Here is a 25,043-nt window from a genome sequence, read left to right on the forward strand (position 1 = left end):
TTCCGAAAGATGAGAGACAACCATATATTGGTTGGGACGTTACTGGATATGGAGTTAGTCTGAGTGTCAACCAGCGAGCGAAAAGTTCTCCACCGATTTGGATAGTGCCCCATCAGGGTCGCTATTGCCTGCAGGGTAATGGCCAGAATCCGAAAGCTCAGTTAGGGAAAAGTGTCTGCACTGAGACATATGTATTTGCGTCTCAGACTTCCCCAGCGTTTCTAGCAGCTAAGGGTACCTATTTCATCTGTTACGACAAAGCGTATACATGGTTGCCCCCTGACTTTTCGGGCACATGTTTTGTTTCTTTTCTGTTGCCTCCCACTTTTACAGCTGTGGCAGATTACCATAAGATGAGAGTTGCTAGAGGTGTCTTCAGTAAGGAAGATACCACAGGGCAAGAGTTGGGAGATTTCTTTAATGGTTTTCTGCCGTTCTGGGGACCGATGGCTAATAGCAGGAACATTCGCCAGTTGACGAGAGTGGTTGAGTCCACCATAGTCGAAACTGCAGGTGCCCTTAGTAATTTGACTGCTGAGCTCCAGTCGGATTGACTTATTACACTTCAGAATAGAGTTGCTCTTGATTTCATACTTGCAGATAGAGGTGGAGTGTGTAAACTGATTCAATCGAGCTGCTGCGTTTTCATTCCAGACAACGCTCCGACAGTCTTCCAGGCCATTTCCAGACTACATAAGATCTCCGACTGTGCATATAGACAAGGGAGATTGGTCGTTGATGGGATGGTTTTGGGGATTGATATCCACGTGGGATGGAAGATTCTGATGGTCATTGGAATGATCTTAGCTATCCTTTTCCTGTTCTGTCTCTGTGTACAGTGTGCTCCCGCTATTTGTGGCCTCTGTGCTACTTCGTGTGCGAGGAGACCTGTCCAGAGAGAGGTACTAAGTACTAGGATGATGCTACTGCAACATATCGATGATCTGATGAATATAGACCTAGATTCAGACTGACATGGGTTTGGGTTTATTGGCTATGTAAGGGCAAAAGGAGGGAACGTAGTTCCGTAGTTCGTGGGTCCGTGGTTCATAGATTCTGAACCCGTTCAATAAAGGTCGACGGAAATAGACGATTTTGGTATCAGCGGACCGCAAATCATGAGTGCGGTGTGTACGAGTGTTTTCGTCTTAATCGATCAATGAGAACACTACGTATTCATTAAGCATGGGTGAATTTTGCGAATTCGCGATCGGCGAATTTGCGGATTTGCGAATTCGCGATCCGCAAAATTCGCGAATTTGTGCGAATTTGCGGATTTTTGTTTTTTTGCGTGTTCGTGGGGTTTTTTGCGTGTTCGCAGGGTTTTTTGCATGTTCGCGGGGCTTTTTGCGTCTTCGCGAGCCGCTTGCATAGCGAAGTTACCCATGCAGTCGTTTATGGGAGAGGGAGAGAGAGATAGATAGACAGATGGATAGATAGATAGAAAGAGAGAGAAAGAGAGGGAAAGAGAGAGGGAGAGAGAGAACGAGAGAAAGAAAGAGAGGCCGGATCTCTGAAGGGCCAGATTCCTGAGTTGCCCCTACAGAACATACAGCTTTTTATTTTTAGCAAAATGCATATGAAAATTGTGCTGTAAAGGTCTCTTTTAGTTTAACCCCTCCTGACAACTCAAAATGGGTGTATTTGCCATCCTCTCCCTTCTTCCTGTTTTTTATATCTGTAAGTGCTTCCTGATGAGGTTTAATTCCTTGGACAGGTGCCTCGTTGCCTACTTGTAACTATTCTCTGACCCTGCTTCAAGGGTCAGAGAATAGTTGCAAGTAGGCAACGAGGCGCCAGGAAGCAATTAGCAGCAGGTGTCCAAGTTGAAGTTAATTTGTTTGTAACCCTTTTGTAAAAGGTTACAAAGAAATTAGGTTCAACTTTTGCACCTGCTGCTGTAACCCTTGCTTGGCTGAAAATTCGTCCCCGCTGATTCGCGGATTTTACCGCGATTTCGCGAGATTCGCGGATCGCGAAATCGCAGAAGATCCACAAATTCGCCCGCGAAACGGATTTTACGCCCACCCTTAGTATTCATGGATTTCGTTTGAACCCTTGGGTTCCATTTTGTGTACGGCAGCCATTTTGTGTGGTTGCCCTCACATAGGCCGATGACTGCGGCCGAACAAGTCCTTGGGACACGTACAGCTTAGCTGACTTCTGAGTGACCTGGCCAAACTGACTCCCTTGCCCGAGGCTGACCTCGCTGAGCCAGTTCCTTGTTAAGCAGCTGGTCAGATAAAGATCAAAGAGCAGGACATTGCTGAGTTTATGGTACACTGCACCCACCCTTCTATCTTGCTTCAAATCTGTTTCTGTTCCTTCCTTTATGGCATAATCACTGATTTGGGTTGAGGTTTTATGATGGGTTTGTCCGGCCTGATCAAAAAGGATATTGGAATGTGCTTGGTCATTTCTGGTGGGCTGGACAACGGAAAATGGGATTGTCTTCATGCTCTACTTTTGAAATGTCACCATGTGATTGGTCACTTTGTATATAATCGATGCTAGCCTGGAATGTGATTTTTGGCATAAAAGACCATGCTCCGCTCATTGAATTTGTGCAGTCTCTAGCGAACCACCCATGTTGTGCTTCGTAGACCTCTGTTCCTGGTTGCAGCCAATAAACTTGGTCTTTGACGTCATCAAGAAGTGTCCCGTGTATCTGTTTGCCGAGGCAGGGGAATCCGAAGACTTTGAGCGTTATCCCTGGCGCTGCTGGGTTCTAAAACCCGGTTCTTCACTGAGCTGCATCAATAGATAGGGGATTGCATCTCCACATACATATGCCTCATACACTGGCAGGAAGCCAAAGGGTTGTTAGGGATTTCCACCACTATTCCCGCTTCCCACACGTGGTAGGTGCAATTGATTGCACTTTTGTGGCTATTCAGCCACCTGACCACAATGCACACATCCTCCATAACAGACACCATTGTCACTCCATCAACGTGCAGGATGTGTGATGCCTGTGGTTACTTAACAAATGTGCATGCAGTGTTCCCAGGCTGTACGTATGAGAGCTACGTAGTCCGCAGGTCACCTTTGGCTCTGTTGCTGGCAATGGGAGAATTTGGCAACATACGGCTTACTCAAGCACCAAACATGTCTGATATGTATAATTGTTGTTTTAATATACACAAACATTATAAATCATTAATCCTTGTGATGCATATATGAACCCAACAGACACTACATGTACCATTTAATACATCATGAACTTTACAGATGCAAGAGGGACATGTTCCAATATTTCCTTATTTTCCTCCACAGGTGATGCTGCATATGCACTCCCCCCTCATCTCCTCACATCATATAGATGTGCAACCACTGTACCTCAGCATAGATACAATAGGGCACACATACGTACATGGCCATCATAGAGTGAACTTTTGGTTTCCTAAAGTTGTGACTCAGATGTCTTGACTGTACAGGGGGCTGCTGCTGTACTCCCCCCAAGTATTGTGCAAGATAATAGTAGCCTGTTGTATCTTGTACAACATTGCAGTAAATCATGGCTTACACATACCTCTGGACCCTCACCTAGGTCTGAATCCTCAGAAATAGACCATTGTACAAAATAGAGGGCAGAGTATGCAGTTGCATGACCAGCTGGTTGACACAATTTTCCGCTGAGCAACCAGTTGTCTTACCTCATTTATGTGGTTTCACAGTCTGTTGTCAATGGTGATTGGTAGACATTTAACACTCTGCCCATGAATTCCATCCTGAGACTAAGACTGTAAGCCATACATAACAGCCATTGTAAAGAGGCAAAAGATTGGCCATGCAACACATTTTGTGCACATATCAGTGATTTGTGTGGACAGCATCTCAAAGGACTCCATTGCCTTTGGGGATTAAATGTCACTTTATGTGTAAGACCTCTCTGGACAGTATACAATGGGAATTTAATGTTGGTCTCTGAGACACAGTAGATGTGGTGCTGACATAGTGAGGCTAGGAATGTCCAACTCTTCTTTGCCCATGATATATTGTTTAACCATGTTGTATCATGATGGCTAGCAACGTACCATAGTAATATTACTACACACTCCTCCAATCTCCATGTTGCATATGTGATATATTTCGACATTACTGAATGTACAATGGTAAGCATCTTTGTGAGTTGTGTTTAGGATTCGTAACATGAAACATATGAATGTACAGGTATTGAGAATATCTTGGACCAAAGGGCCTCCGCACTATTTGTGGATGCCCAGCAGTCTTGGGGAAGTCTCTGCACTTGGGGTGGATTCTCTCCAATAAGAATTCTCCTTGCTGAATGAGATTCTGCCCCGAGTGCAGAGACTACCTCACAACTGCAGGGCATCCACAAATAGTGCAAAGGACCTTTGTGAATCAGGCCCCTTGTATTTGTATGTGCTGCAAATCATGTGGCAGTGTGGCAATATGTCTCTCGTATACACCAAGATTCAAGTGGACCTGTGTAATGACATGGATTGTCTATGCTCATAGCCTCCAAGTTTTGCAGGTCCGTGCATGAAGTGCCTCTCCAGACCAGTTATTTATTTCTCTGAATTTGGAGACTTGTAGTCCTGTTCTACTATAGAATAAACCAGACTACAAGTCCCAGAATGCAACGAAAAAACCTGGACTGGAGCATCACATCATGTATGGACCTGGGAAACGTGGCAGGGCTGTATTCTCAGAAACATACTCCTTCATGCATCAAACTAATAACTGAGGGCCAGATTAAAAAAGGCTAGGCATTTTTTATTGTGTGTAATGCTGAATGCATCACACACACGGGTATAATGTCCGCCTATTATCATATGTCAGTGTCCCATGAAAACTTTCAGGTACCATGTGAGATATTTGTCAAGGAGTGGCTGGCACTGTCTGAGCTGTCAATGTTGTACTAAAACATCCTCCCAGTGCTTACAGCACATCCCGGGATGCCACAGTTACACACACACTGTACTGCAGCATGCAGCAAGAACTCTTCAGATTTGGTTGCACGCTGCATTGCTCATCTGTTCCTCTGGTCCCCCATAAAGCTGAGGGTAGTTATCAAGCACCACCTCAGTATGTTTAAATAAGTTTCACTGACTGCGAGTGCCTTGTCCTTAAGTCCCTCAACCATGTTTGGTACAGGTTAGTTAAACAGAGCAGCAGGATGGCCGAGGAGCTTGCTTGGAGGTGAGGATTGCTCAGAATGACCATAAAATGACTGCATGCAACTACCTGCAGAGAACTTCCCATGTTCTTTTCTCCTGTTTGTCATTTTCTGTATGAAATCGTTTTCTGACTCAACTCTGTAATCTCCCCCCCCCCCCGAGTGTGGAGCCACTGCCCCAAGTGTGGAGTGTCTGCTCCCAGGGTGTAAACTCTACTTCCAGAGCAGAGACTCCACAGTCGGGCCGAACCCAAAGTTTTCGTACAGGAAATAAAAAGCAGAAAGGGCAAAACATGAAGTTGCAGATACCCTCTCCCCTGTACAGGCATGTGGGGTGGCAAATTGGATCCTGTGGAGCGGAGATTGGTGTCTGGGGGATATCTGCTCCTCACCAGTGGTGTTAGGTCCCTCAGATGCTTGAGAGAAGTCCTTGGAATCATATCTGAGCAACTGGAGATAAGTGACATCATGAATATTAGACACATACCACATACTGTTCACATATCATCCAATATTTAAGACTATAAGCCGTGTTTCAAGTGATTATTTAGTGTACTTACCACAGTCTACTATCCGCTCAGTGTGTGGTGCCAACCCATATGTCACACCCGTGCGTGGAGCAGAAATCACCGTAGTCTGTGTTTTTCTGGAATGCGTCACAGGGCATAATATGATGTGAGTGTAATTAGTTTACATTCGAGTTGACAAATGTAATGAACAACATTTCCAAGTTCAGTTCACATGTTTGAGAATATTGATGGATTCTATATAAAATACCTATGGGTTGACTGATCGCAATGTAGCAAATGGTACACTCTTCTGGCCATATTATGTACCAGTTTGTGCTGGTGGTATGGGTTAATGTACCCCATGACGTTGCCGCCCTTCAAGCGCAGTAACACCAGTGGGTGAATCTACTCTGGCTGTATGTGGCAATGAAAAGGAAGAAGTCAGCAGACAATACAAACAAATGATGATTATGTACAAGTTTTCACATATTGACTCAATTGCATTTACATGACAACAGTGATGGTTACTAAATCGGACGAGATGTCATACAGACACACCGATCCTAGTTGGCAAAATGGAATAGTTCAAGATAATTGACATGTCTTAGTACAGATAGAAACTTCATATCGATTCATTGCTAATATGTGGCTCAATTGAGCAAAATGAACTGTAAAGCAAGGCCCAATATCTCCATATAACAACAAGGGCAATGGACGCTGCGCCAGTTGTAGATCCCTTAGGGTCCACACCTCTCTGGTGATGGCCTTCCATATTTCTTGCTTCTGATGAACGTTGACCTGTATGGATACATGAAAGAAAAGAACAAACAATGGAAGTGTTACTTTTTGTTTGTCTGTATTGCTGTCACAAAAATTGTCTACAGCTGTCAGTAGCATAACTCATAAGCTAGTATACAACATGTGGATTGTCACATGCTGACCTTAACCAATACCCTCAGACACATTTTTATAGTAACCTGATGCCCATCCTCATCTGTATTCATGGTCAAAACACACAAATCCAGGCCTGTCACATCATCTAGCCCGGGCCCCTACATAATGTGACCTACTTCTGATCAGTTTAAAAGATTGTGAACTACTGAAGGCTAACCATTAATAATTATGCAGTAAAGGCAGGAGGTAGTAGTGGTTTAACAATTGCACCTCGTTAGAACAAATATTATATGTGGGTACAGTACAATATATGTCACAGATTTATGGAATGATTCATTTTGGGTATCCAACAGCCTACTACTAGAGGTGTGTGTTCACATGAAACCAATCAAATCCCTGTGTGTAAACTATCAAATAAGGAAACCATAGCACTCATTCATTAGTAAAAAAACAATGAATCATAAGGTCAAAAAAAGGGACTTATGAAGAAACACAACTTTATTCAAGAAAACGAGGATTTAACAATCTTCAGTTCATTCACATTTGCATAAAATTGTTCTGAACTGGATAAGCCAACATGCGTTTCATCACTCAGTGACCTTTTAAAGGCTGTGACTTTATTTACAAACAAAGTTCAAATAAAAAAAATGTCTAGAAAAAAAGACAAGCATATTGGGTGAGTATCACATCTAAATATACTAAACCTTTAGGAACCTAATTTTGATAGAAGACCCTAGGTGGGAAAGTAATAGGCATGAGTTTTTTGAGAAAGTAAAGTAGAACATTGTGAATCCTCCAACGTATTAGTCTGATAGTGGAGAAACAGACTTGCCACCAGTGATGAGATGTAAAGTACTAAAGAATATTTGAGCTGTAGAGTGAGAACAAGCACATTTTGTGACCAAAGTATGAAGAAACAACCACACCTGTGTTGCAAAAAAGAAAAAGAAATGTCCACTGTGAAGACATTAAACTATAGAAAACAATCAACCTTATATCAGGTATAGATGAGGTCATAGATTCCATGTGAGTTGAGCCATCTGCAGTGATATGCATACAGTGTGATGCTCTCAGGAAATGGCACTTCTGCAAGATGTGGCGTATAAATAAAAGGACGCAGCTGGTAAAGAAAAACAGCTTGTTGGCAAATTGCAAATAAGAGAGAAGTGTTAATGCACCCAGTCATGAAGTGAAAGCCTCAACCCTTACTCCATTATGGGTCTGGTAACAGAAAAGGAAAGAAGTAAACGTTGCAATCCGAAAAGAGGGTGTGATGAAAATAAAAGAGCAATTCATTTATCTAAAGCCTATAAATATAATCGTCTAATGGTTGTTATGTAGTATGACCACTCCATGAGCTTGTGAAAAGTACTAATGATAGGAACACACCTGTTAGTGTGTAGTAGTCGTGGTGGTAGGTAAATATGTACGCGCTATATGGCCATAATCCTCAATTTCTTGAATAAAAGTTGTGTTTGACACAAGTCTCAATTGTGTGGACCTTATGATACATTTTTTGGGGGCTAATGTGAGTCCATTGAAAAGCAATGTTAGCTCAAGAAGTCAGGGAACTCTCCTTTCGACTGTTGTCCATTTAAAAGCATTCAGGGGCATATTTTAAGCACACCCCAGATTTTGAGCTGTAAAGGATATATGTTCCTGACAGCTGTACCTCAGGGTTTCAGTTGTATGACTCTGTGACTCACCCCAGCAGGGCCCAGGATTCTGAATGAGCACTGCTCAATGACAGGCCTTGCTATCTGTTAGCCTAATGTTCTTGATGTCACATGAACACCGCCTTTCCTCATGTTTTACATTATAAGGGTCACCTTGTGCTCATTCAATAAGTGACCTCAAGGCTGTGTGCAGAGCCAGCTTTAGGGCAGTGTGACTTCTGCAGCCGCACTAGGTGCTGAACTGGAGGGGGGGGACTAACCTCAGGGGAGGCACTGTGTTTAGCAATCACTCACGATTGAAATGCACCTGCTGCAGAAGCACCTAATGTGTCAAGCTTTCAGGCAGCAATATAAATGTCAAGATAACTCCTGTGATTATTGTTCCTGCTAGACAGAGATATGATTTTTGTCTACTGGCAGTCTTGACTCGCCATAAAGTAGCGCAGAGGGTTAATATGCTTGCTGCAAAGAACCGATCTGTATTTTATGTGGATAGCTGAGTGGATTAGTAAAGCCAGCCTTTACCAGCACTTTAAACCAAATTAAATGTATGTGAAGGAGGGCCTATCGAGAGATGAGGGGAACTTTGCCTGGTAGCAGTGAGGGAATCCAAGGAGGACGTCATGGGTGGGCGTCAAATTCGATTGTAGCACCAGGCACTTCCAGCGCTAAAGCTGGCCGTGGCTCTGTGCAACTCTGAATAATTCTTGGAGGTGTTGAAAGCTCCCACACTACTAGGCTGAGTGATTTGTGGGACTAAACACATAGCTAACATCATTTTAAATTGTTTTCACACAGAACATGCATATCTCATGGTGTAAAGAGTATATTATGTGTTTCCCATTTATTATAATGTTATTTGGCAACTTATCACAACTACATCAAATATGTACATGCATAGATCTCTACATACACACCAAATACAATCAAGGGCTTTAAATACATAACACATATTGATGGTATTGTTAATTTGACATTGTAGAATGCTTATAAATCCCTAACATCATTGTTATATGGAAGGACCACATTATGTGACACTTAACTTCACTCACTACACTTCACTCTGGAACTCAAAGGGACATTGTAGCCTGTGTAAATAGGAAACAGCCAGTGAGACAGATTCACAGACCTCTACCTGTTCCTCTAGTGTTCCACAGAGCAGGCCATATAGGGAAAGGACCTCATTTGCCAGCAACTCCAGATTCCCTATCATGAAAGCAGGGGCCCTCTCAACTGCTTGACCAGGCATGGTGTCATGGGGAAAGAGGTGTAATAGACCCACCTGAGGAAACAGAAGACGATTTACCAAGGCACTGCACAGACGGAGCCTCAACAGACTCTCAACTGCCTGCTCTTCTTCCCCAGCCTGTTCTACAAGACCAGGCATGAGGTGACGGGACATCCAGAAAGTCTTCCATATCAGACACTGAAAGGAAGTGGAAGGCAACCACTATTACGAATGAGGGACATGGCCCATTTAAATTGCTGCTGGACTTGGGGATGAAGTCAGACAGCGACCAAGGAGTTGGAGTATTGGAAGTGAACGCAGAGGATCAAGATGACTACACAGGAGGATGTATGGACAAGATCTACCCTGGGGAGAGACGACTACAAGGACGTATAAAGGAGAAGGACCCATATCTCCATTGGCAGGAAAACCTTGACGCTGGAAGAAATAGACGAGTTGGGGATGCTGAAGGAGAGTCAGGAGGCCACCAGATATACGCTGTGCCCAGCCACGTTCTTGAAGGAGCGTGCCTTGGCCCTGTACGGTTGCATCTTCTGGGACGGTATGAGAAGCGGGAGGAGGGAGAAATCTGTTGAAAGTTAAATCTTGATAGATGACAAGGTGTAGCCAAGTGGTTTAATCATGCAGAGGTTTATTTGTAATCCATAGTTGGTCCATAGAAGATCTTAAGAAGGTAACTTAGTTGGTAAAGGGAATCCCACCAGGAGCTGCATGACTGCTGCTCAGCCCACTCTCTCCAACTGTCATTCTCCCCCACAAGCAAGCACTCTCACACATTCCAATCACACTGTCATCAGGCATTCTAACATTCTACACGCACAACTCATTCATCCTTGCTGAGCAGCTGTCTGAGAGAATGTACTAAGATAAATTAGATTACAACAAACCCCATTCGGGGAAGTTCTTGAAACCGTCTTAACGGTTTACCACAATTATCACATACCTTACCTCATTTGATTGAGTTATGTGATTTAGTTTACTCTCATTGGGTATCAATCACTAATCACAACTTCTTACCCACCCAGGGCTTAATAGGCAATGTATTCACACATGTATTTACATGTGCAACAGTAGGGAAGGTGTTAGATTTAAAATCCATCAATTAGTTCCCTAAAGCAAGCCGTTGTAATGACTTGCGTTGTAATGGAACACTTGGGAACGACGTGTTTGCTGTAGTGCCTGCATTTCAATGGCACTGCGTTGCTCTGACAGCGTTGTAAACGCTGTTTCCTCTCAGAGGCACCTTGTTTGTTTTTTACTAAGTCTCTCTGATGAAAGGAAGAAAAGAAAATATACCCTAATGAAGGATAGGATTGGGAATTTAAACTACTGTCCCACGAAGAATGGGTAACTGACAAGGAGAAACGTAACCCTGCCTGTATTTAGGTTTGCTTGGTGAAGAATTGTTTTATGAGTATTTCCCCATTTCGGAGAAGAGAGCGCACTCTACCACTGAGTGAAGGGAAAGGGGAAAACCAATGAACCTCTGTGGACACCCCCCACAAAATCCCTCCCTTTGTTTTCCTTAAAAACAAGCATATAGACTAATGATAAACCAACCACTTACCTCTTGCTTCTGTTTTCCTCCAAGGGGCGTATGAAGAACTAGTGGTCTTGGCCTGACCATCATCTGTCAAGAAGAAGAATGTAGAGAAGAAGAATTAACTATTTGTGTTTGTCAGGTAAATACTATCACAATAAAATTAAGGATACCAATAAGCCAAAACGTGTCTTGCCCAATCTAAACCCCACTTCATGACACATGGCGGAGAATGCGGACAATAGCTATTTGATATAAAATGGAAAACCTAATTCAACATTTGGCCCAATGTCAAAAGAATCTGAAATGGGCCCTGGGTTCTTCACCAAGGCAGACAGAGAATTACTTTGTGATCCTATTTAAGCACAAGCTGAAGAAATGTATAATGTTGAGGGAACAGTTTCAATGAACCTCCAGCATAGAAGGTGCAAGGCTACTACCGTTGCAAGATTCCAACCTTGGTGTTATTTTTGTGAGGTAGAGAGGAGTCATAGGAACAACCTCTTGATGGGAGGGGGAAAAGTGAGAAGAAATCAAACAAACCCTCCATGGACTATCACAAAACCAGAACTATAAAACCAGAAACTCCTACTCAAAAAGGATCCCAATGCTTCAAGTGTGGTGACTGGGGCCACATACCTATAGTCTGCGTGGCCAAAAAAAAGGAGATGAACCAATGGATACCAGTTATGCTCCTCGCTCAATATTGTATATTCAGAAATTTGCATCATGCTTTTATGTAAGTCTGCAGGTGAACAGGAAATGAATTACAGCCATATTAGACTCAGGGAATAAGCATTTCATTGTGCAGGGGGACCTCATCACCCCTCGGACATTCTCCCAGGGAAGGATGTAGGTATCAGGTGTGTAAGCGGAGATGTGAAGACGTATCCCATTGCACATATCACTGTAACCACAGTAAAGGGGCACAGTATGGATTTTGAAGTTGGGGTACTACTAAATCTTCCCAAATATATAACATTAGGAGTTTTTGACCAATCTAGGTCTTTGCAATCCAAAACAGCCTTCCCCAAAGGAACTTTTCCCTAAAGACACGCTACTTACACCATAACCCTAGGAGGTAGATCCCGATTTCCTATTCTCACAAAATAATGATACCACCTTGCAGAATGCATGGCAAGAGGCCCGAAATAATGCCCAGAATCCTTCCACGTCCATCTCTCAGTTCATCATAAAAAAGGGTTGCTTTATGGGGTAGGTGGGTCCAATAAGCCCCCACAATTGTTGGTTCCTAATTATTTCTGTGAGCAAATCATGATTTTTGCACACTCGCATGTGTTACTTGGTCACAAAGGAGCACAGAAAACCACCCAAGTCATATTGTGACACTTTTACTTTCCAGGGATCTATGTCACTATCAAGAAACATCGTCAAGAATGTGAAATATTTCAAAAAAAGAATCCTTATCATTCACCGCCTGCACCCCTTCAGTCCCTACCCATCATAAGGACACCTTTTGAGCTTATAGTAATGGACTTGATAGGACTACTCCCGATGTCATCTAAGGGTAAACAGATTGTCTTAGTAATCATGGATTATTCCACAAGATATCTAGAGGTCATCCGTTTAGGAATCACTAGCACCAAAACCCTCACTCAACACCTAATAAAGGTGTTTTCTCGATTTGGGTTCCCCAAGAGATCCTCGCAGGTCAGGAGACCCCTTTTGTGTCAACTGTTGAATCTCACCTATCTTAAGACCTCTGTCTATCTCTCCCAGACAAATGGTCTGGTGGAACGATATAATAGTTAATTGAAATTGACTTTAAAGAAGATGTTAACTGGAGAAGATAAGAACTGGGAGCAGTTCCTTCCATTAGCTCTTTTTGAAATCAGGGGTCAACCTCAAAATAGCCTGGGGGATCCTCCTTTGAGTTATTGTACGGAAAGAAGCCCTGGAGTCTCCGGGAAATAACCAAAGAGGTCTAAGAGAAAAACAAGGGTGGTGAAGCAGGAGGACTGCTGGAATATGCTAACAATTAGGATAGGCAAACTCCGAGACCTAGCCCGCTGTAATCTAGAAAAGAGCCAGTCAAGGCAAAAAAGGTACATGACAAGGGGAATAGGTGATAAAGTTACCAGGCGAATGACAGTGTGTTGGTATTACTCCCTACATCAGCAAGAAAACTAAAATCTGAATGGAAAGGGCCCTATAGGATTATAGCCAAACTAGGTGAGGTTACCTATTGTCTACAGATAACTCCCCAGAAAGGCTCTCCACCTAAAAAGGTGAGTGTAGTCGACACAGTATGTTCTCACCAAAGTACCCTTAGCCTCCTTCCTATTAACCATGCGCTTATCGAAAAATCAAAAACTGAATTTTTGATAGTAGTAAAACCCTTTCCCACCTCTTTTCTGATATTCCAGGGAAGACCCTTTTGGCTGAGCACTCCATCCAAACACAACCTGGGGCCATAGGGAAACAACAGCCCAATAGAATACCTGCTGCCAGTCGAGAGGCTACCCCACATCCCACTTGACCACTACCCCACCCCTGCCCCCCCACTGCCCTAAAACCTACCCCAACCTCATCACTCAAAAGTACCCCAACAACCCATTCCTCTCCCACTGCCCTAAGGCCTAAAACCCTAGACTACCCTGACCGCTGCCTCCCTGCCATCCCTTAAACTACCCCAACCCCTTCCACTGCCCTAAAACCTACCCCGACCCCCCGTCCTAAAAATTAACCCAACTACCCGTTCCCCTCTCACTGCACTAAGGCTTAAAACCTTGCACTCTAACTTAAACTACCCTGCTCCCCGGGCCCCTTGCGCTGTCCCTTAAACTACCCCAACCACTTCCACTGTTCTAAAACCTACCCTAGCTCCCCAGCCCTAAAATCTAACCCAACTAGCCCTTTGGGCTTTATGGAGCCGCAGTAACTTTTCAAAGACTCATGAACAGGGTCCTTCAAGACCATCAATCCTATACCTCCGCTTATATTGACAATATAGTTATATATTGCAAAACATGGGAACAACACCTTATTCATTGTAAAGACATTCTCCAAGTATTAATTTGTGCCAATCTATATATTAATGCAAACAAATCCCACGCAGGCTACTCAAGGGTTACATACCTAGGATACATATTGGGGAACGGCCTCATTGAACCACAGGAAGAGAAGGTACGGGTCATAAACAGCACTCCTTTTCCACATACCAAGAGGCAGGTGTGTGCCTTTCTGGGCCACCTTGGTTATTGTTGGTGCTTTAGTCCCAGATATTCCACAATTGCTGGTCCCTTAACGGATCTCCTAAAGAAAGAGACCCTTAACAGTGAACTTCAAAATCCCCCAGACTGACTCAAGGAAGCCTTTTGGTGCCTCACAAAAGCTATTACCTTCAGCCCGGTCCTGACCTCTTCTTATTTTGATACAGCATTAATCTTGCAAACAGATGCTTCCAAGGTTTGGATAGGTGCTGTACTGTCCCAGATTACTGAGGAAGGACTGGAGACTCTGGTCTTTTTTGTAATCTGGAAACTCTTTCCTATGGAACAACGGTACACAGTAGTAGAAAAAGAATATCTAGCCATTAAATGGGCCGTAGAAAAAGTGAGGTACTATCTAGAGGGCAGGCCTTTTTTAGTACATACAGATCATGCCCCATTGACCTGGATGAGCCAGAACATGAGCAGCAACCCACGTGCCCTAAGTTGGTTCTTTACTTTGCAACCCTCTCAGTTTGAGGTCTGACACAGGAAGGGCTAAGACCAGGGCAATGCGGACTTGATGTCTTGATTTCCCATTGTCCCTGACTGAGAAAATTCTAGGTTGTGGATGTGTCACAGGGGAAGGGGTGGATTAGACCCACCTGAGGAAATGAAGATGATTTACTGTGGCAGTGCACAGGCATAGCGTCAAAAGACTCTCAACTTCCATCCCTTTGTCCGCAGCCCATTCTGAAAGACCAGGCATGGAGAGAAGAGACATCCGGAAACGCAGCCATATCAGACACTGAAAGGAAGTGGGATGCAACCACTGTAACAAATGAGGGACAAGACCTCTTTAAATTGCTGCCGGATTCAGGGATGACGTCAGATGCCGATCGAGGAGCTGGAGTGTCAGAAGTGAAAGTGGAGGATCGAGACGACTACACAGGAGGACGTAGAGACAAGATCTACTCTGGGGAGAGATGACTACGAGGACCTTTAGAGGAGAAGGACCTGTATCTCCATTTGTGTGAAAACCTTGATGCTGAAAGAAATGGATGTGTCAGGGACACCGAAGGAGAGTCAGGAGGCCACCGGATATATGCTGCACCTAGCCGCACTCCTAGAGGAGCGTGGATCAGCCAGGTAAGGTTGCATCTTTTGGGGAGGTATGGGAAGTGGGAGGAGGAGAAACCCATTTGGGGAAGTTCCTGAAGCCATCTTAGTGGTTTACCGCAATTTTCACATAACTTACTTGATTTGATTGATATGCCTCAGTTTTCTCTCACGGGGTATCTATCACTAATCACAACTTCTTACCCGCTTGGGGGCACTTTGTTTGGTTTTTGCCGAGTCCCTCTGCTGTAAAGAAGAAAAGAAAATACGCCCTAACGAAGGGTAGAACAGGGAATTTAGAATACATTCCCATGAAGAAAGGGAAACTGACAAGGAGAAATTGATCACTGCCTGTATTTATGTTTACTTGATGTAGAGTTGTTTTCTGAGTATTTCCCTGTTTTGGAGAAGAGACTGCACTCTACCACTGGGTGAAGGTGAAGGGGAAAAGCAATGAACCTCTATGGACACCTCCACAAAACCCCTCCCTTTGTTTTTCTTAAAAACAAACCTATAGATTAGGGTTAAACCTGGCCGCTTACCTCTGGCTTCTGTTTTCCTATAAGGGACGCATGAAGCTATGGTTGTCTCGGCCTCTCCATCATCTGTCAAGAAGAAGAAGGGAGAGAAGCAGAATTAATTATTTGTATTTGCCAGATAAATACTATCAGAATAAAATTCAGGATACCAGTAACCTAAAGCATGTCTTGCCCAATCTGAACCCCGCCTATTGGCACATGGTTGCTCCTAGCGATGACAAGCAGCAGCACTAGTGGAGCAGATCTTGAAGCAGCAGTGTTAGGAGGTAAGTGAACTTTTTTTTCAAACGCTGCATACATTGACACAACGTATGACATCTTCAGCAGAGGCAGACACAGCCATTGACCTTCTACCGTTGCATTCACAAAAGTTAGCCTATGGCTGTGTCCTTCGTGGCATTTATAACCCACTGCATGGTCGACTTCGGCTGCCGCAGTCTGATTCCAAATATGTCTGAGAGGTCAGGCACCCGCCGTTGTAGGAGTTCAAAATATTGTGTTTGTGAGATTTTATTAGTGCATCAATACCACTCCAAATGGGGACTAGTTTGCGCATATAATCATCACACTTCGATAGACACTTATTTATTTAAAAGAAACATTTATGTGTAGTGTGTTACTGTGCTGATACGCGATGTTAGCGCAGTGTTGTGTACACCTCCATTTGACAGTATTTTTTAGATAAAAAATTAAATTAAAAAAATACATGGATGCATAAATAATATATTTGAAATGTATTATTTACACATTTATTTTTAAGATTTATATCAAGGCTATTAATGTCATTTGTGATGGATAAATGATAAGAAGCAAATATTGGTTTAACTTGTATTTTGTCAAAATACATGACTTTTTTGTAACTCATCAAATATGTTACTGTGGATGATGTTTTTCCAATGCAGACATATGAACCCTGGGAGAGTGGGGAAACAACAGCCTCTGGTGCATCGCCTATTTCCAAACCTTGCCACCATGGAAGAAAGAATTATAATCAAGACGCTCAGGTTGAGTAGGTAAACCATACTGGATTTATGTCATCAGCTGGAGCCATAACTTCAGCCTCTCGACAGAAATCCCATATCTATTATACTAATTGTCAAACTCATGGCAGTACTTCATTTTGTGGCATCAGGTTCTTTCAAATACACTGTGGCATTATCTGGTGGAATGTCATAACCAACTTTAAGTGGTGTGATCCAAGAAGTTCTTCCATAAATGAGGAGGCGCATCAACAGCTTCATCTATTTTCCATGGCAGCAGAATTTAGCCAAAGTGATGGGTGACTTTCATGGTTTGGGTCGCCTTCCACATGTGGTTGGAGCAAATGATGGCACACATATTGCCTTAGTGCCACCACATATCAGAAACCAGGTCTACCAGAATCAGAAACACTTTCATTCAATTAAAGCGCAAGTTGTCTGCTTACCAGATTTGTACATCACAAGCATCGGTGGCCATTTCCCTGGCTCTGCCCATAATTTCTTTCTACTACAGAACAGTCCCAGACCCCTGCAAATGTCACAACTTGGACCTGAGAGGGCCTGGCTTGTTGGTAAGTACAATTGTCATGTTATTGTTTGGGCAATTTCTAGAGTATTTATCTGTAATTGTGTTGCATATTTTGTCTTCCATCTAGACGACTCAGCTTATCCCAACCAATCATGGTTGATGGCACCGAAGAGGAATCCAACAATCCCATGGAAAGTCCACTTCAATGAAGTCCATGGAAGAACACAGCGGCCAGAGGAATTGGCTTTTGGGCTCCTAAAGGCCGGATTTTGTTTTCTGGACAAACCTGATGGAGCCCTCCTCATCTTACCTGATAAGAGTTGCCAAATCATCGTGGCCTGCTGCATGCTCCACAACATCGCCCTGCAATTCAACATCCTTTACATCGCAGAGGATGAAGATCATGAAGAGCTACCGGGTGAGAATCCTCATATGCCAAATGAAGATGATAGTGATGAAGAGGAAGGAGTTGACTTATGTCAAGATGTCATTGACAACTTCTTTTCATGAGTATAAGTATATTTTTACATGTAATCTCTTTTACCGTTACACCAACTATTGATGTGGTGATGAGAGACTTATGTAGAGGCACTTTGTTGGGAAGGGCAAATTCAAGGAAAATCATGCCAAAGGTGTTTGTTCATCAAAGTTTGGACACATTGACTACTGAGTTCAGTTACATTGTTTATCTCTGATTGGTTTATGAAAGTGAGTCCTCCTAAAGTAGACTTTGTAATGTGTCTCTCGTGTTATGTTTGATGGGTAATCTTTCAGTTTTGATCTGTTTCTGTCATGCACGCACCTTTTTTGTCTCGGAAGTGCCCTGGCTCTAAGGTAAAACATTCTTTTAGATAGACTCTTAAAACCTGAAACTGCAACAAATAAATTTAATGCAATTAGTAAATGTAAGTAAAACTTTTCTTCCAACAAATGTTCGAATCCACTGAGAAGGTCATCATTTGCTTCTCATCTTGTGTTTTTGATTCCTACAATTTTATGCATCAGAAGGGGGAGATATAGTGCATTCAACCCTCATCTCTGACGTATTTAGGTATGTAGATTATATTTATGTAAACGTCTGATGTGAGACAGTAGACTATTGTAGATAATTTACAGGATTTAGAATTAGTTGTATATGTAATGTTAACTGTTTAAATTGTGCTGGTGGTCATGTCAAACATTTAAGATGTTGTACCATAAGGAACACAAAAATATGTTTGCTTGTCAACAATAGCTCAATGTCATTTTTATAAAATGTTTAAAAAACATTTTTTTTAAAGATATTAATTGTATGTCTTTCACTACCTAGATAAACTGTTCTGATGAAGGTGTTAACCAAATACCAAAACGCTGTGTCGACAACTGTTTTTCCACAATGATAAATATTTGCATTGAAATGTTTTTATGATAAATGTATTTAATGGTATTGTATTGAATACATTTTGCCTTGCAATATATGATTTGTTATTGTTCATTTTTATACATTTTTTTTAAAATCTTTTATGTGTAGTGTAGATTCCTGACATTGTAGCATTATTGGTTCCTTTTGTGTATACTATTGACTACCAGCCTTTTTGAATAGACTGTCTCACATCTTTACAGCACAAAACAGTCTTTAGGGACTTTCTTGTTTCAAGTATTATCCCCTGTCCCTGATTGGACTAAAAGGGGACCTCCCTCTCTTTCTCTATATCATTGGCTCTAACCACATGTGGTGGTGCAGCCGAATCATGCTACTACCACTTTCTCATTGGCAAAATACTAATGTGTGTAATGTGTGTAATGTGTATGTAGCTGTTAATGTGTGTCATCACTGTAGGACATACTTCTTGTGACATACCACTGAAACTTGGTTATGACATTCCAATAGATATTGGAATACTGAATTGGAATCATCCAGTGTCTACAAAATGTAGGACTACCATGTATTTGTCTATTGGTGTTATTGATGTGGGATTCCTAATGTGAGGCAGAAGACATGGTTCCAGCGGTTGACATGACTGAATGATCATTTGCCTATTCAATCTGATTGTTCCGAATACATCCCCTTCTTCATTGTTGGCAAGGTCTGGAACTGGAAATGTGAAATCTGATGAGTATCAGTGACATGTATGGATTGTTGTGTAAGTGCAAATATTGTCAGACAATGCTCAGTCAAATGGGATGAACAGAGTATTAGATGATGCAATGATATTAAACTAGTGGGAGTCATGGTTGGGAACTTGAGAAATACATTATATAGTTGCAAATTATCTATATTTACACAATCCTTTGATTTTTGTTGAGACTAAATAAATAAATAAATATATTGTAAAATTATGATGGATTAAAACAAATGCATTGACAGAGTTGAGGTATACCACACCAGTCTATGAGTTTTCGATTAGTGATTTTAATGAACTAAACTTGAAACAACAAACTGGGTGAAAATGAGAAATCAAACTAAAAAGTGAAGAAGTCAGTCATGGTGGATGAAACCATAGTTGGAGTGCCAACATTGATTGAAGTCCAAAGTCCAAAATACAAGTAGCATCAGAAAGGCAAATGTGTCCAGAAATAGTCTACATAGTTAATGGTAGACACACATTGGAGGAAATTAGGATTGGTGTTTCTTGCTGGTGGTGTCAGAGGTCCTGCCATCCTCACTTCCTGGTAATAAGCGTGTATGTCCCTTCTTGTGGGTTATAGGGGGATCCACAGTTGAAGAGGCTGGGAGGACTGCAGGTGGATCTTCTGGAAGCATATGTTGTAGGACCACAGCAAGGGGTAAATGGTGCTGGGCAAGGCCTGCAAATAAGGGTGCAAATGTCCTGCAACACCCAATCCAAGAGCCCATGCTTGAGTTATGGGCCTCGATCTGCTGATTGTACTCCCTCTGCAACTGCTTCAACTCCCGGAGCTCAGTGAGTACCTGACCCATCATGTCCTGGGACTGATGGTAGGCTCCCAAGGCTTGGTCAATGGTGGTCTGGGTGTGAATGACCTTAATGGACTCAGTATGCTGGCGCACAAACACCGTTCCACGACTCCAAACTCCACTACCCTGTGCCCTTGCCCCAGTGTGCCCCATCTGACTGGTCCCTGGGTGAGCTGCACCCAGGACTGGGGGCACACAATCAGTGTCATAGTGGGAGGAATATAGGAAGTGGAGTCTTTGGTTTGCTGAGGTGTTATAGCTGGGGTGAGAGTTGTTGGTATCGGTGCAGGGAGTGTCATTGGAGCCATCTGCCAAGACTGACAAGATGTTTCAGGCCCCTCAAGCTGCTCCAAATTACTAGGAGAGCTGTCCTCACTCACGGCTTGATTCTGGGCTGGAGTGGAGGTCTCTTCAATGGCAGGAACCTCGCCACATGCTCTGCCAGTTAGACCTGTTGAGAAATTGAGAACATTTTTGTTAGTGAAAGTTTGTATTGTACATTCAAATATTTAGAGACAAATAATGTAGATACCAAGAAGACAAAATTGGTCGCATTCCTGCATTTCCCTATGGGACCATGTATTACGACCATAAACAGGCCGTAATACATGTTCCCATAGGGAAATGGGAGGTGCATTTGATTCATCGTTTATGTGGCTTTCTTGCCCTAAGTGCGCCGGGTATGCTCAGACGTGGGTCCTGGGTTCACTGTGCCACTGGATTCAAGCTAGTCTGGCTGATGAGAGGTGAAACCCCGAAACCTGTTCTAGGATGCTTGTTTTCAGTTCAGGGAGGACTTAGCTTGGCAGTTGGGGCTGGACTGTTCCCATGGGGAACAGGGTCAAAACTGATTTGCAGATGGCTGGGTCTAAACTAGAATGGCATGGGGAGCAAAATCATCAAGGATTTACGCCTAGACCTGTGGTCGGTGGTTCCAACCGCCTTATAAGGGGTAACCGAACACTGTTCAGTCGCATTTCTGCATTTCCCTATGGGACCATGCATTACGGACATAAAAAAAAGCTGTAATACATGTTCCCATAGGGAAATGAGAGGTGCTGTTCATCCTTGCACCCCCCTGTGGCAGGCACCTCAAGGTGCCTGCCATGGGATGCAAATCAGCAGGATGGCACCGTAGGTGCCCCCTCAGCCTCCAACCGGAGGCCGTGCACCCAAGGGGGCCCTGCTGTGAGTCCCCAAATACACTTTCCGACATGGTTTCCATGTCAGACAGGCTGGCATGGAAACCATGCGAGAAACTGTGCATTGTAATCCCAAGGGCGGAAAAGCCTGCCCTTTAAGATTACAAGCCGGTTTTGAATGCCCATCGTACTCCTTGAGCCAGTCAGAAGCCAGCCGGAACAACCAGCTGGTTTAGTTTCCAACCGCCAGCATTGTAATGCAGCGGTCAGAAAGTAAACCGAGAGGCCAATTACAATATGGCCCAGAAGTCTACGACCGACCTTTATGCATCATCAGCCCCATAATGTATAATAGGGACCTTGCTTGCAACTGGATTGCACAGATATAGGCTACACCAGCACAATTAAATCACCACTGAACACTTACTAGACCAGCTTGCTGAAGCCAAAGAGATCTGCCACAAAAAGTGCTAGTCAACGGTGGACTCTTGACCCAGTCTACTCTGCTGGTCCAAAATAGTCATATGCTCTGAATATCAACAGCCTATGATGACAACAAAGAGGACAATAAAGCTGATTATTTTGTCAAACATCTTAATTGCCATATCATAATAACAATCATATAAAGGAGTATTATAATGAGGTCTATCAGGCGGGTCTACAATCACTCCTCACTCTTCATTGACACCGGCTACCTCTTGCAGATCACAGAGTGGAAGGCCTCTTGCCACAGCCAGCATATCAAATCAGAGTAAAGGGACATGCACAGCTAATCAACGCTTCTGTCATAATACATATAAAAATGCACATGTAACTCTCACACTTCCTCATCCATCACAACTCTAAGTGCTGTTCTCCACTACATGACAACAGCACCGTGGTGGTCATCACATGTGACATGAAACACTTCAACATATGTCACAACAAAGACATCACTCTTCCACACACACACCTACACACCTACACTGTGTATAATGCTTTCCAGGTGAACAAGAGTTTCAGGGCCGCACATACGAGTAGTAAGCAATATACAAATACAATATTACAAAACAATTCTATTTTTCCATGCTCTTCTTCAACTAAGATAGATTTCTATTTTTGTTCTTGGTTGTCCTTTACCGTAGTTTCCTTTATCACTGCGGTTTTTGGTGACCAAACAAGAATAAGAGCACAAGCAGCTTCAAAGTGACGTATGGAGTTATACCATTCAGCCACAATAGCTGGCCCAGGATCAAGCAACAATTGGATGTTATTTCAGATATGTGCACATCTGGACTTTTCAAAGAATTCAGGCAAGTGTGTCACTTTGTGTTTGCTTCAGTAAATCTGAGAACCAGTCTCATTATGTCTTTGGGGCGTATACTGACAATTTCCATAAAGCCTAGGTTTGAATAAAGGCCTTGAGGGACTCGAAGGCTGTTGCTAATCCCTTTCTTCTGTATATTACATTTCTGTTTTTTGGCGCTAAGTACTGCTGCTACTGTGGGTGACATTAGTCCCGTTTTCTAATAATAATGTAATTAAATTAAATATTCGAGGTGAAGTTTCGTGCTTTAGTTTCTTGTTCTTATTAAATAGTTCGTTATTCTTTTTGACAGGTATATTGAAAAACATAATATTCACACGAAACAAGGATTTCTAAACGTAGTAAAGGAAGCATGTGAGAAGGTCAGGTGACTTTGAAAAAAGTCTGTATTCCCTCTGTACAGAGTTCTCCAAAGTGTAGAACTTTGCGCACAAGGGGATATATCCTCTGTGCAGATGTGCATTTTTTGTTTGCTTTTCTTCATAGGGAGAGTATATTTCGCGTGGAGAAATCCATTCCCCTACAGTCCCACCAAATCTGAGGGTGATCGATTCAGCTTCCCACACTGGAAAGGATTTTTGCAAAAGAGTAGAAAAAGTGCAAAAGAGTAAAATTCTAACCCTTAAAAGAGTGTAAAGGAGAATGAGAGGAGTTTGTGAATGACCACAAACATTTATGTTTCTTGGCATTCATAAGCTTCAGAAGTTAACTACGCATTGGAACACCTACTCTCACAACCCTTTTTTTGGGGGGGGGGGGGGGGGGGGTCTTTTTTTAGTTTTCAATCTTTTACTTATACTTTCTCGATTCTTGAGTTGGATTTACTGGGTCGGAGAACTCAGCATTCATAACAGAAAACTGTGCACATATAAATGGACTAATGTCTGCAAGGAATTCCTTCGTGAGTTCCTGTAAGGTATCAAAAAGATATGGTTGTAAATGTACATTTGTGAAAAGGGGCAAGAAAGGAGGGTGGGGGAGGCAGCTGGAAGTTTTTGCATTGAGTTGCTGAGGAATTAGGACTGTTAACACCTAAAAGGAGGGGAGGTCCTTTCTTTTGATTGTTTTTCTTTTGCATTGGCTTTAGTGATGATGGAGCTAATTTTACTGGTGTATAAAGTGACAAAGCCACTGCAATTGATGGAATAGGCCCTACAAGCTATGAAGATTGTAATGAGGCCACTGGGCCACTTCAGTTTTGATTGCAGGATGGTGGCAGGCTTGACAATTGTTTGGGAGATTGTACTACTGAATGTCGACACCAACAATATTGTGGTACACTAATATTGAGGACGGAATATCGAGGGAAAAAATATTGAAAGGTAAGTGCGTACAGGGAAGTATATATATAATATTCCTAACTCCTCATCTCCGTACCTGAGGATATATGTGATGCGTACTTATATGTATATGAAGTTAAATATAGAAAATGGAGACTTACCTATTAGTCAATATTTTATTTTTGATATTCTGTGCTCAATATTCTGTCCTATTGATACTGTTGATTCGATATTCAGGGGCACATCTTTTTAGGAGAGTAGACATGCAGCAGAAAAAGCGGATTTGAACAATAGAATGCAGTTCCTTCAGAAGTTCAATAGTGTGACTTTGTGGGTCACGTAGATGTAATGGAGAAGGGCACATTCAGTTTCTCAGATAGCATGTTTGATACATACTGTGATGGTAGGTTATATGCTGATGAGTGACCTGTAAGCCCTACTGGAAGGAAAGACAATGGGCCATCATGCTGTTTTAATTCCTCCTGCTTATAGTGGTTCTGGATGTTGGGTGAGCAGAAAAGCAAACTTTAGTAGGGAAAATACAGCTGTGATTGCACTAACAGGCAAGCAGCAACGAACAAGACATGTTTAAACGTTTGTGAACATTTTTACTAGGCCACATAAGGGATAATATATTTTCATAAATTTGCATAAATCGGAGAGAAGCACTCGTACTGAGTTTTCAGTTTTTTCAAGAATTATCAAGTCCAAAGCAGTCGTATACTAGATCAATTCTTTCAGTAGGAATTTTAAACAGAAAAATTATCAATCCGTGTTCTAAGTATCATTCAAAGAGTGCAAAATTTGTGAAAAATCATCTTTATTGATCACATTTCATGTTCTTTATTACAAAAAGACAAGCCAGCCGAGCCAATGTGCTTCGTCCCTATCTGGAACTTCATCAGGGCAGTAATAATACACAAATTACCTAATTTAAACCTACTCTCTATACATATAGGTATAGTTAAAAAATCATATATATAAAGGAGCAGTCTCTTAGAAACAATGATTCTTGACCACACATCCAAAGTATTCCATCAATCAAATTGA

The sequence above is a fragment of the Lissotriton vulgaris genome, chromosome 10, assembly GCF_964263255.1.
Source record: "Lissotriton vulgaris chromosome 10, aLisVul1.2, whole genome shotgun sequence".
Classification (NCBI taxonomy): Eukaryota; Metazoa; Chordata; class Amphibia; order Caudata; family Salamandridae; genus Lissotriton; species Lissotriton vulgaris.